Source organism: Oryctolagus cuniculus, chromosome 1 (genome assembly GCF_051225735.1).
Source record: "Oryctolagus cuniculus isolate XC-2025 breed Fujian yellow rabbit chromosome 1, ASM5122573v1, whole genome shotgun sequence".
Taxonomy (NCBI): Eukaryota; Metazoa; Chordata; class Mammalia; order Lagomorpha; family Leporidae; genus Oryctolagus; species Oryctolagus cuniculus.
The window spans coordinates 168,927,512-168,942,140 of NC_142867.1; the positions used below are offsets into that span (position 1 = coordinate 168,927,512).

Genomic DNA, 14,629 nt, shown 5'->3' on the forward strand with positions numbered 1-14,629 from the left:
TCAGTAAAGTACAGAATTAGGGTTTGATCCTGTATTCTTAGCCTTCATATGGTACTGCCTCCTGCAAGTTTATCACATGGTCCTTGCCAGGACCAAGATGCCAATAATACATTCTGGTTCAGCCCCACAGGTTACCTATGACTGGCATAAATTCTAACTGGTCAGAGTATATGTCTTTACTAGTATATACTGCTAATATCTCCATCAACTTCTGCTATAAAGGTTAGGGAATCAAGATATATTAACAACCAGTGACAAGAATTTCTACCCGAAATCACTTTTGCACAAATAAACCAGAAAGATAAAATAAATTCTAAAAATTTGAGCCGGCGCCGTGGCTCAATAGGCTAATCCTCCGCCTAGCGGCGCCGGCACACGGGGTTCTAGTCCCGGTCGGGGCGCCGGATTCTGTCCCGGTTGCCCCTCTTCCAGGCCAGCTCTCTGCTATGGCCAGGGAGTGCAGTGGAGGATGGCCCAGGTGCTTGGGCCCTGCACCCCATGGGAGACCAGGAAAAGCACCTGGCTCCTGGCTCCTGCCATCGGATCAGCGCGGTGCGCCGGCTGCAGCGGCGGCCATTGGAGGGTGAACCAACGGCAAAAGGAAGACCTTTCTCTCTGTCTCTCTCTCTCACTGTCCACTCTGCCTATCAAAAATAAAAAATTAAAAAATAAATAAATAAATAAATAAAAATTCAAACTCATTATTCTGAATAATTTCAAATGGCTAAACCACATGTTTTAGCAACTGGATGATTTTGTTAAAGAAAAGTAATTACTGATGAGTTAGTAATTTAGTCAAAAATAAATTCTATCTTTGAAATCAATAAATTTGTTTGTTTTTTTTTTTTTTTTTGGAACAAGCCTTTTTCCTACGAAAGGAAGGTTAGAAGTGAACAAATTAAAATCATTAGAATTGCAGTATGCCACATTTTATTTTCAAAGTGTAGTATCATGATGTGTTGGTGATGACTTTAAGTGCTAGGTATGACACTGGGATCAGAAGCACATGGCAGGCAATGAGTAAATGAAGAATTTGGTTCAGGCATAATTAGTGGGCTCTGGGGGAACAATTCTAGTAAGCACAAATTCAAATATGATGTCAAAGCAGATGCAATTATGAGTTGACCATCACAGGGCCAAGAAAATGAAAATAATCTAAGACATACTAATTGACTGAAGTTTCAACAGGAACATGAGTTTTCCTTTTATGGTCATTTGATTCATGTCTTTAAGGGATAGCACAAATGCATTCTTTGTTTCATCTTGTTTCTTTTGTCATTTCTTCCATCTTGTTAAGAATATGACCATTTCCTTCTTGGAATATGTGATTAAACCTACAGAGAATGGTGCAAGAAGACAGAGAGAATCTGGCATCTGTATCATACCATGTTACACCAGTTTACTTCTGAATTTGATGTGGATTTTGACTTGGGAGGAATGAACTTCTATGCTATTTTAACAATTATGGTGTTGGTTGTTGATCACCTACATATGAACCTAATTCAAGCAATAAATAACACTTATCAAGGGCAGAGTTTCCCAGACAGCTTACTGAAAATGGAAATTGTAACACAGGAGGTATATTAGGGGTTGCTATGCTTTGAATATGCTTTGCTCCCTTGGAAACTCAGGTTGCATAGTATGGAGCTTCCTTTTAAAAACTAAAAATAGTTCTGTCATGAGACTGAGCTGTCCCACTGGTGGGTGTATATCTGAAGGAACTGAAGTCAGTATATGACAGATACCTACATGCCCATGATTGTACACTACACACAACAACCAGGATATGGAATCAATCTAGGGGTCATTGATAGATGACTAGATAAAGAAGATGTGGCAAATACACACAATGGAATACTATTCAGACATAAAAAGAATGAAATCTTGACATTTGTAGCAAAATGGACATAACTGGAGGTCATTATGCTTAGAGAACTAAGCGAAATACTGAAGGTTGAATACTGTATGTTCTCTCATATGTGGAAGTTAAAAAAAGTTGATCTGAACTTATAATAGTGTTTTCTAGAGACTGGGAAGGGTGAGAAAGGGGGATAGGTGGAATTTGGAAGAATTACTGATGCTGGGCCAGCTCTCTGCTATGGCCAGGGAGTACAGTGGAGGATGGCCCAAGTCCTTGGGCCCTGCACCCCATGGGAGACCAGGAGAAGTACCTGGCTCCTGCCATTGGATCAATGCGGTGCGCTGGTCGCAGCGCGCTGGCCGCGGCGGCCATTGGAGGGTGAACCAACGGCAAAGGAAGACCTTTCTCTCTGTCTCTCTCTCTCTCTCACTGTCCACTCTGCCTGTCAAAAAAAAAAAAAAAAGAATTAATGATGCTGATACTACAATATTTAAGTAATTTTCACTCATAATTTGCAGTATCTGGACTGCTCTATTTGCATTGCTCTCCTGCAGGCAGGTGGCTACCACTATCCCCAACAACTTTCTCCCACCCTGGGAGATCTGGGTAACAACTCCCCTGTATCCTACCAACATCAGGAGTATACCAACCAGTACTAATTTCCTCAAACCCAGTGGAATCTACTAGATGGGACCTGGGGAAGAACCTGCCCACATTCCACCTCTCTGGACTCATACCTGCCAGTGTAAAATCTCCTGTATATCTGGTAGTCACCCTGTGGTAGTGGAGCAGGGTTCAGTTCATATACCCCAGTCCTAGGACTAGCGCTTTTGGTCTTTTAAGCCTCAGCACCAGTTTAACTCTCCCAACAAGACTTGGGGGATGGGCTCATCCACATTACACAGTCCTATGGCTACACTTACTAGTGCCACAAGCCCCAGCATCACTCAGACTTGCCAGTAGTGTTACAGACCATGCCCTGCTGGACATTAATGGAGCCAGTTTGAGGGAATGCTACAGACTACTCCCACCTGCATGTTATCAAAGCTAGGTTTAAGCAAACCAATGCTGACTTTAGAAACCAGTTCCCCAGGCAAAGTTGCATACTTAAGACAAGATAGTTGTGGGCCTCCTGAAACTTCCTTTAAGTTATAACTTACTGTTCCTTTACTGTAAAACCATCTTACCTTGCAGTTGTGATTTGCTAATCCCTGAGGGCCTAAAATAACAGTGTGCTCCCTGAAACTGCCTTGAAATTTCCTTGAAACTGCCTCAATACTGCCTTGCTAAATTTAGGTATAAAAGTAAGGAAAGACAAGGGATCAGGGTTTGACTCTTGAGATAAGAGTCTAGTCAAGCCCACATGTGTAAATAAACTGTGTGCCTTTCCTCCTGAAGCCTCCAGTGCCCTTTGGTTTCTGTGGTCTTTGTGTGTAACATTAGGATAAGGATAAGGGCCCCTTTTGTGTCCCTCAGCACCAAGAATGAGGTCCTGGCTATCACAATTCCTAGTGCAACTGAAACCAAACTCTCCGGGGACTAAAAGATACACATTGTAGGAAGCCCACGTACACCTCAAAGTCACACTTCTACCATTATGAACGGCTGCAGACTAGACTACTATGTCACATATAGACATAGCTGACAGTGATTAAACAAAGTCACTCAGAGGTTACACTTGTGATCTCATCTAGAACCAAAGCCTAAGAAACACACCATATAATGTCCTGCATTCCACCTAAACTTCAAACTCTTCTAATAAAACCTACTCCATAAAGAAGAGACTTTATACCAGGTGCACAGACATCAAGGTAGGGACATAGGAAACATGAGGAAATAATGTAGCATGACAACTCCAAAAACACACAGTTCTCCAGAATTAGACCCTGATCTGAAGGAAATCTATGAAATGCCAGAAACCAAATTCAAAAGAGTAGTTCTCACTGCAGTGTAACAGAATACAGATAACTTAAATGAGGAAAATCATAGATGATGTGAATGAAAAATTCACTAAGAAGACAGATATAGGCCGGCACTGCGGCTCACTAGGCTAATCCTCTGCCTGCGGTGCCAGCGCCCGGGTTCTAGTCCCAGTTGGGGCGCCGGATTCTGTCCCAGTTGCTGCTCTTCCAGTCCAGCTCTCTGAGGTGGCCCGGGAAGGCAGTGGAGGATGGCCCGAGTGCTTGGGCACCTGCACCCGCATGGGAGACCAGGAGGAAGCACCTGACTCCTGGCTTCCGACTGGCGTAGCTCTGGCCGTGGTGGCCATTTGGGGGATGAACCAATGGAAGGAAGACCTTTCTCTCTGTCTCTCTCTCTCTCACTGTCTAGCTCTATCTGTCCAAAAAAAAAAAAAAAAAAAAAAAAAAAAAGAAATGGACATCATGACAACACATGAATTTACCAAATTCACTAACATGTATAATCAGTAACCAATCAACAAAATGACAGGTGTTAGTTCTTATCTGTCAATATAACCCTGAATGTAAATAGATTAAATTCCCTAGATTTAGGTTCACTGAATGGATCAAAAACCAAGACCCATCCATATGCTGCCTACAAGAAACTCAATGCACAAATATACATATAAACTGACAGTGAAGGGTTGTAAAAAGATATACCAAGGACTGGCATTGTAGTGCACATGCAGCATGCTAAGCTGCATGCCTGCAATGCTGGCATCCGTATGGGCACTAGTTTGAGATCTAGCAGCTTCACTTCTTTTTTTATTTTTTTATTTTTATTTTTTTATTTTTTGACAGGCAGAGTGGACAGTAAGAGACAGAGAGAAAGGTCTTCCTTTTGCCGTTGGTTCACCCTCCAATGGCTGCTGTGACCGGCGCGCTGAGGCCAGAACACCGCGCTGATCTGAAGGCAGGAGCCAGGTACTTCTCCTGGTCTCCCATGGGGTGCAGGGCCCAAGCACTTGGGCCATCCTCTACTGCACTCCCTGGCCACAGCAGAGAGCTGGCCTGGAAGAGGGACAACCGGGACAGAATCCGGCGCCCCGACCGGGACTAGAACCCGGTGTGCTGGCGCCGCAAGGCGGAGGATTAGCCTAGTGAGCCGCAGCACCGGCTAGCTGCTTCACCTCTAATCCAGCTTTCTGCTAATACACCTGAGAAAGCAGTGGAGGATAGCGCAAGTGCTTAGATCCCTGCACCAATGTGAGAGACTTGGAAGAAGCTCCTGGATCCTGGCTCCTGGTTTCAGTCTGGCCCAACCATGGGTGTTGCAGCCATCTGCGGGAGTGAACCAGGTGAACCAGTGGATGGAAGACTTTCTCTCTGTCTCTCTCTCTCTCCTCTCTCTCTATCGCTCTAGCTATTTCAAATAAGTACTAAAAAAAATTAACCAGGCAAATGGAAACCAAAAACAAGTAGTTGTAGCTATACTCATATCAGATAAAACGGAACTTAAATACAAAAATGTGAGGAGACAAAGAAGGACAATATATATTGGTAAAAGCATTGACCCAGCAAAAAGATACAATAATCATAAATATATATCCACCCAACATAAGATCACCCAGATATATACAGCAAATACTATTAGACCAAAAGGGAGAGATAGACTCCAATACAGTAACAGTTGGGAGACTTCAATACTGCACTAGACAGATCGTACAAACAGAAAATCAACAAAGGTACATTGAGTTGAACCACACTGTTGAGCAAATAGACCTAATGGACATTTACAGAACATTTCACCCAACAGCTACAGAATACACATTCTTCTCACCACCCAATGGAAAATTCTCTTATGTAGAGCATACATTAGGCCCAAATCAAATCTCAGTAAATTTAAAAAGACTGAAATCATAGCGTGTATCTTATTAGGTCACAAAAGAATAAAACTAGAAATCAACAAGAAAAACAATAGAACATTTACATACATATGAAATTAAGCAACATGCTACTGAAAGACCAATGAGTCATCAAAGAAATCAAAAAAGAAATAAAATAATTTTCTTGTAATTAATGAAAATGAAAGCACAACATATCAAAATCTGTGGGATACAGCACAAACAATAGTGAGGGAAGTTTACAACATTAAGTGCTTACATTAAAAACAGAGAAAAGTCTCAAATAAATGATCTAATGATGCATCTTGAGAAGTTACAAAAACAGGAATAAATCAAAACCCAAAATTATCAGGAGGAGAGAGAGAATAAGGATCAGAGCAGAAATAAAATTGAAACCAAAACCCCCACAAACTTTACCAGAACCGTTCAAAGTGATGTTTGCATTTGTGGAGAGTTGAATGTGACTCCTGGGTGTGTTTTGGGGTGGATCATTTGTTTTTCCCCTTCTCTGTGAAAACAGGTCCTCAGCCTCCTTTAGATCCACACGTGGCCCCCATTGGTGCTAAGGAGAGTAGCAGCTGTGAGGCAATAAAGAGGGATCAGTCAGGGTGAGGAAGAATTAACAGAATTAAAGTTGACCTTGGGTGTGTGTGTGTGTGTGGTGTGGTGTGGTGTGTGTATGTGTGTGTGTCAGAATTAACAGAATCAAAGTTGGCATTTGTTAAATGTGTGTGTGTGCGCACCATAATCTGTAACTTTTTAAGAAGTAAAATTATTTGAATTTTCTTCGTAAAAAAACTACTTATCAGTGCCATTCTATGTGGGCGCCAGTTCGAGTCCCAGCTGCTCCACTTCTGATCCAGCTTTCTGTTATGGCCTGGGAAAGCAGTAGAAGATGGTTCAAGTCCTTGGGCCCCTGCACCTATGTGGGAGACCTGGAAAAAGCTCCTGGCACCTGGCTTTGGATCAGCGCAGCTCCAGCTGTTGTGGCCGACTGGGGAGTGAACCAGCGGATGGCAGACCTCTCTCTCTGTCTCTGCCTCTCCTTTTCTCTCTGTGTAACTCTGACTTTCATATAAAATAAATAAATCTTTAAAAGAAACTACTTGCTGGCGCCGTGGCTCACTAGGCTAATCCTCCGCCTTGCGGCGCCAGCACACCGGGTTCTAGTCCCGGTCGGGGCGCCGGATTCTGTCCCAGTTGCCCCTCTTCTAGGCCAGCTCTCTGCTGTGGCCCGGGAGTGCAGTGGAGGATGGCCCAAGTCCTTGGGCCCTGCACCCTATGGGAGACCAGGATAAGTACCTGGCTCCTGCCATCGGATCAGTGCGGTGCGCTGGCCATGGCGGCCATTGGAGGGTGAATCAATGGCAAAGGAAGACCTTTCTCTCTGTCTCTCTCTCTCACTGTCCACTCTGCCTGTCAAAAAATAATAATAAAAAAAGAAAGTACTTATCATTCCTAGCAGATTTTATTTTAAACTATCTGATCAACCATATTGGAATATTACAAATCAGTTCATCAGTTTCCAATATCTCTGAGGTTTTCTGCAGTGATTGAAAGACATTGTTGACATGAATAACACTAATACACATTCTTAACAAGTGTTATTTAACACTGGCTACTAAACTTGAATTTTTGGAGTAAGTTTTTCCTCCCCTGTGGCTTCTGCACTTTAAGAACTTGGGTGTTTGTACAATTTCCAGGCGCCCTCGCTGGGGCAGGTGTGCCTCCTCCCCGGCCGTGCCACAACTGGGGAGAAAATGGAATCTGTCTAGAGGAGGGAGGAGGGACAAAAATGCAGTAATAGCAGATAGCAGGTGGTTTTTTTTTTTTTGTTTGTTTTTTTTTGTTTTGTTTTGTTTTTTTTGACAGGCAGAGTGGACAGTGAGAGAGGAGAAAGGTCTTCCTTTTTCTGTTGGTTCACCCTCGAATGGCCGCTACAGCTGGCATGCTGCGGCCGGCGCACCGCACTGATCCGAAGCCAGGAGCCAGGTGCTTCTCCTCGTCTCCCATGTGGGTGCAGGGACCCAAGCACTTGGGCCATCCTCCACTGCACTCCTGGGCCACAGCAGAGAGCTGGACTGGAAGAGGGGCAACTGGGACAGAATCCGGCGCCCTGACCGGGACTAGAACCTGGTGTGCTGGCGCCGCAGGTGGAGGATTAGCCTAGTGAGCCACGGTGCCGGCAGATGGCAGGGTTTTAAGAATTCCTTTCAGAAATAATCATTTGGGAACCTAACTGTTTTACTGTAACAGCTGAACTCAGGGCTCCCGGGTTCTGTGCTACCCAGACTCCCCACAAAGCCTTCCATGGTTAATACTAATAGTCAAGAGGTGATTATTTCTTACTGAATTGAACATACATTTATAAAGAGAGGAAATTCAAATGGCCAACAGACACTTGAAAAAATGCTCAGGATCACTATCCATTAGGGAAATGCAAATCAAAACCACAATGAGGTTTCACCTCACCCCATTGCTCCACTTCTGATCCAGCTCTCTGCTATGGCCTGGGAAAGCAGTAGAAGATGGCCCAAGACACTGGACCCCTGCACCCGTGTAGCAGACCTGGAGGAAGCTCCTGGCTCCTGGCTTTAGATCAGTGCAGCTCTAGCCATTGCAGCCATCTGGGGAGTGAACCCATGGATGGAAGACATCTCTCTCTGCCTCTCCTTCTGTCTCTGTGTAACTCTGACTTTGAAATAAATAAATAAATCTTTAAAAAATGCACTGATGATAAGCTTGATGAATGAGATACCAAGAAAATAATCCCATTCACAATAGCCACCAAAAAGTGAATATTGAGTAATAAATTTAACCAAAGAAGTAAAAGATCTCTGCAATGAAAATTATAAAACATTGATGAAAGAAATCCTCAAGGATATAAAAAAGGAAGCATTTTTCTTGCTCATAGATTGGAAGAATTAATATAATTAAGATGTCTATACTACCCAAAGAAATCTACGTATTTAGTAAAATCCCTATCAAAACATCAATGACATTCTACACATAATTAGAAAAAAGAATCTTAAAATTCCTATTCAATTACAAAGGATCCAGAATAGCCAGAATGATCCTTAGCAAAAAAAAAAAATCAAGTTGGAAGCATCATAGTATCTGACTTCAAAGCATACTACAAACCTATAGTAATTAAAACAGCAATGTACTGGCATAAAAACTGGCACATAGATCAGTGGAGTTGGAAAAAAGAGACCAGATATTAATCCACGACATACAGCCAACTGAGTTTTGACAAAGCATCCAGATTATATTCTGGAGAAAGGATAATCTCTGCAATAAATAGTGCTGAAAAAATTGGATGTTTATATGTAGAGGAATGAAATTAGATCCCTACCTCTTACCATATACAAAAATCTACTTTGGTAGATGGATCAAAGACCTAAATTTAAGACCTGAGAGGTTGTTGGAAGAAAATGTATGGAAAACACTCCAAGACATTAGTGTAGATGATAACATATTGGATAAGGCCCCCAAAGCACAGAAAACAAAAGCAAAAATAGAGAAAAGGGATCATATAAAACTCAGAAACTTCTGTACAGCAACGGAGACAATCAGTAGAGTGAAGAGACACCAAACAAAATGCGAAAAATATTTTAAGCTATTTATCTGACAAAGGATTAATAGTTAGAATATATCAACAACTAAAAAAACTCAACAACAAAAACCAATCCAATGATGAAATGGGCAAATGACCTCAATAGACAGCTTTCAAAAGAAGAAACACAAATGGCTAACAAATATATGAAAAAATGCTCAGCATCACTAGCCATCAGAGAAATACAAATGAAAACCACAATGAGATATCACCTCACCCCTATCAGAATGGCTATCATCCAAAAGATAGAAGGCAAGAAATGCTGGCAAGGATGCCTAGTTGAAAGGTTACAAAATTTTTTTTCCTTATGCTTTTTTTTTTTTTTTTGACAGAGTTAGACAGTGTGAAAGAGAGATAGAGAAAAAGGTCTTCCTTCCATTGGTTCACTCCCTCAATGGCCGTTACGGCCGGCACTGCCCGATCCGAAGCCAGGAGCCAGGTGCTTCCTCCTGGTCTCCCATGCGGGTGCAGGTGCCCAAGCACTTGGGCCATTCTCCACTGCCTTCCCGGGCCACAGCAGAGAGCTGGATCGGAAGAGGAGCAACTAGGACTAGAACCCAGCGCCCATATGGGATGCCGGTGCTGCAGGCAGAGGATTAAACAAGTGAGCCATGGTGTTGGCCCCTTTTATGCTTTTTTCTAGAAGTTTTATAGCTACCTGCATGTTAATGTTCTTGGGAAACCTGCCACCTAGTTTTGTTGCAAATGTTGTCTAAATTTCTATCTATGCAGTTTCTCTGTTTTTGTAGGAGTTCAGAGATTAAAAAAATTATGTTTCCTAGAGCATTTTATGGCACACAAAATGGGTATTTTTCCTATAGTAATAATTGTCTTTGTTTTAAGTTGCCTAGTGTTTTGCACTTTTCATGAATTAGTCCCAAATTTTCACAGAATTGCCATCTGGCGTCAGCATGAACAAATACATTGTTAAGTAGCTTCATTTATTTCCTGGACCCTTTGGTCTTTCTCCCCCTGTACCTGTTTCTTTCTAGGCTTTCTGCACAGCTTCTCATCCAGGGACATCCCTTCATTGTCCATCTGGAAAACCTTTACTTTTTTCTTACAGTGGATCAATGCACATATTTAGAGTTTACCTGGAGAGAGAAACCCAGAATTGGCATATTTTCAAATTAATTAAAGTTAATTTTCTGAGCTTCACAATTGAGAAAGAGACTGAGAAATATATCACTTTCTGTGAGGCTTCTCAGCCGCTGGAAACCACTAGTCTCACCTGGAAAGTAATCTGGACACATCAAGCCTTTTTCCTGAATTTCACAGACTGTATATTTGGACTAAAAGTACATAAATGCTCCACTGAAGAGGGAACAGAATCCGACTTAAGCGACACCCATGAGGAGATACAAAAGCTTTCTCTTTGGGTGGACATTTGTCACAGGGATTAAGATGTCGCTCAGGATGTCCGTTTCCCACACTGAAGTACCTCTACGTGGAAGACCCAGATTAAGTTCTGGGCTCCTGTCTTTGGCCTAGTCTAGGCCTGACTGTTGTGGGCCTTTGGGGCATGAACCAGTGGACAGGAGATTTCTCTCTGTTTCTACATGTCTTTCAAATAAAATGAAAACAAACAAATAAAATATTTTTAAAAAAGCTTTCTTCTCCATAAGGCTACCCTTTATTGGCTAGTGATTCATTTTAACCGACAAACTCCTCTTGTGAGGAGTTTGAATGTGAGTCATATGGAAACACACGTAGATGACAGAGAAATACAGAAACAGTAGTGCAGGAAAAAACCTGTAATGTAAAATCCACGGGGTAGTGAAGTTACGAGTCATGAGAAGCCATGAGCAAGTTAAGCAATATTAGGTTAGATGTTGCGTCATATCCTGATGATGCTCCATTTCTCTGTGAAAATATGTAGAACGTTTTGTACTTACTTCCTCACAACCGGTCCTTTGCAACAGTGTCAGTGGGTCTGAAAGAGTAATTAGCACAAGTATTTCCCAATTCTATGTCCTCATTGCTGTGCTCACTGCCCTGCTCAGATTAAGTCTTCATTCTTACTCACATAGACTACTTGAAGACTCTTTTACAGCTTCTCTCATTTTTTACTCTTCCATTATATCAACTCTTCAAGGCACAGATCTTATCATGATGTTCTCTTTGTGCTCATAAATAATATATGTGGAACACTGGCTTATCATACAATAGAGCCGTAGGGGGTTGACTCTAAAACCCTTCCATTCTATCCCTGCGCATGTTTGGAGATTGAGTTGGAGGAGCCTTATCATACCTTTTGAGGAGGGAAATGAGGCCCAGAAAAGTCAGAGATCTTTCATTCTTTTGGCTTCCATCGCCAAGTATGTGCTCATGGCTCCAGCTTCAATGTCTCTGCTTTCTCCCGACCTTAGATGCATACAGCTAACTATTTCACATTTCTACTGGGAAAACTTACAGGCGGCTGAATCTTGCATGCCTGAAACAAAACTTATCAGCTTTCCCTTCCTGTGAGTGATGACATGAGATAATGAAACTACGAGTAATTAAAATGATAAGTGCACTGGGGCTGGCGCCATGGCTCACTTGGTTAATCCTCGGCCTGCGGCGCTGGCATCCCATGTGGGCACCGGGTTCTAGTCCCACTTGCTCCTTTTCTAGTCCAGCTCTCTGCTGTGGCCCAGGAGGGCAGTGGAGGATGGCCCAAGTGCTTGGGCCCTGCACCCGCATGGTAGACCAGGAGGAAGCACCTAGCTCCTGGCTTCAGATTAGCACAGCGCTGGCCAAAGCAGCCATTTGGGGAGTAAACCAGTGGAAGGAAGACCCTTCTCTCTGTCTCTCTCTCGCTGTCTATGACTCTACCTGTCAAATAAAAAAATGATAAGTGCATTAAACAATATTAGATTTATTATTGTATGAGTTGCGCCATACCCTGGTGATGCTCCATTTTTATGAGAGACTGACATCATTATTTGTCCAAGCCAAAATGCTAAGAGTCCTTTTCTTCCTCATCTTCTTCGTGTTTAAGTAATCAAGAATCACCAATGTTTTAAAATTCTACTTCTTTTATATTTTTTGAACCTAAGATCTTTTTTATTCTACTGAGTTACTTTAATCTGATTCATCTGCCTGGAGTAAATAACTTACAGATCTTCCTCCCTTACTCCATGATCATCCCCACGCCATTCTCTACTCTGCATCTGTCCATGGATGACTGTTTAAATTATGGCACGCCCATACAATATAATACTAAGTAGCCTTTACAAAGAATGAGACAGATTTGCATGTGCTGAACAGAAAGCTGTCTGGGATATTTTATTCAATAAAAGACACAAAGTATTGATTTTGTTTTCTGTGCTTTGGGGGTCTTATCCAATATGTTATCATCTACACTAATGTCTTGGAGTGTTTTCCATACATTTCCTTCCAACAACCTCTCAGGTCTTAAATTTAGGTCACAAAGTATGTGTAATAAATTTCCTTTTAGGCAAATTTATAAAGTAAATTTTATCATATGCATATATAGACAATTTTTATCCATTTCCTAGAAATCCCAAAGAAAATGGTTACCTACTGAGAGAAGTACTTAGAGCTTGAAGTGCTTGAAGATGGGGGTGCGGAGACTTTCCTATTTAATTTTCTATTATGGAAAATTTCAAACATGCAAATAAATAGGAGGAAGAGATCACTTCTTTCTTCCCCACCACTCAGCTTCAACACCACCCAGCTTCAATAATGATCAGCTGGTGATCAATCTTGTTTTGTTTATACCCCTGCCCACTCTACTTGCACCTCCATTGGATTATTTTAAGGCAAATTCCAGATAGTATAATTTCATTGGTGAATATTTCTGTGTGTATCACTATGACACTGATATCTAATAGAAGTGTCTCAATTATGGAAATATTCTATATGTATACTAATAAAGTAGCCACTAGCTATATGTGGTTGTTGTTTATTTCAAGTGTGACTAAAGTGTTAAACTAAGTTTTTAAAATTTTAATTGACTTAAATTTAAATTTTTTTAAATAATTATTTTATTTATTTGAAAGAGTTACAGAGAGATGGAGCCAGAGAGAGAGAGAGAGAGAGAGAGAGATCTTCCATTCCACTGGCTCACTCTCCAAATAGCCACAATGGCCAGAGCTAAGCTTATCTGAAGCCAGGAGCCAGGAGTTTCTTCCCCATGTGTACAGGGGCCCAAGAAGTTGGGCCATCTTCTACTGCCTTCTCAGGCCATATCAGGGAGTTGGATCAGAAGAGGAGCGGCTGGGACTTGAACTGGTACCCATATGGGATGCCGACGCTGCAGGCTGAGTCTTTAACCCACTGTGTCATAGCACTGGCCCCATTAAATTTAAATTTACATAGCTATATTTGGCTAGTGGCTACCCTATTAGCACAGTTCTTAGATATAAGAACTCTTTTTTAAAAATGTAACTGAACTATATCACATCTAAAACATTAACATTTACTTAATATCAAATTTTCCATTTCAGTGCTCAAAATTCTCAATATATGTCATAAATGCCTTTTAAAAGTCATTCCTTTATTAGAGAGAGTAAGAGAAAGAGGGAGAGAGAGAAATAGAGAGCTCCCATCATTTGCTGGTCCACTTTCTGTATGCTCACAATTGCTATGGTTGGGCCATGCTGAAGACAGGAGCCAAGAACTCAATCTAAGTCTCCCCAGTGGGAGGCAGGAACCCAAATACTTGTGCTATTACTGCTGCCTCCTTGGGTATGCATTAGTGGGAAGCTGTCATCAGGATCTGGAGCCAGTAATTGAATGCAGGTACCCTGATATGGGATATGGGCATCTTAACTGCTATGGCAAGTGCCTGCCCCATTAAGGTGTCTTTTAGTAGCTATTTTGTTTAAATATAAACCCATATACTTTACCATTTGCTTGATATGTCTCTTAATTTCTTTTACTCTAACAATTTGATGAGGATGCATTAATTGTTGTTTTATACCAATCTAGATGGTTTGAGTTTTAAAATCATTTGAACCATGGATAAATATTTTTTTAATTTTAAAATTTTTTTAAATTTGTTTAATGTATACAAAGTATACATAATTTTAAACTACTGGTATATCAACAGAGGTTTTCTGGATGATAGGACTATATACCAATATTTACTAGTATAAGAGAATGCTTACTTTTTTTAGGTACAAATATTTTTATGTATTTTTTCTGCCTTGAAGAGTTCCACCTTAAAGATTGAATTTCCAAAGTCTTCCTTCCAATCCTTCCAAAGTCTTCTCCTCCAATCCTAGCAGTGGTAGCTGCTTTCTTTAATATTCATTTCTTTATAACTTTACTGTTCCCTATTGTCTTTTTTTTTTTTTTTTGGACAGGCAGAGTGGACAGTGAGAGAGAGAGAGACAGA

The 14,629-nt window shown here is 41.4% G+C and overlaps 1 long non-coding RNA gene across 1 annotated transcript in view; it reads right to left on the reverse strand.

Moving 5' to 3' along the window:
- Positions 1–5,291: 5,291 nt before the first annotated feature.
- LOC127491074 (uncharacterized) overlaps positions 5,292–14,629 on the reverse strand; it is a 53,786-nt gene continuing 44,448 nt past the window's right edge. Inside the window, exon 3 of the long non-coding RNA XR_007919581.3 lies at positions 5,292–6,244. This is a non-coding gene — a long non-coding RNA (uncharacterized LOC127491074). The remainder of the gene's footprint in view (positions 6,245–14,629) is intronic.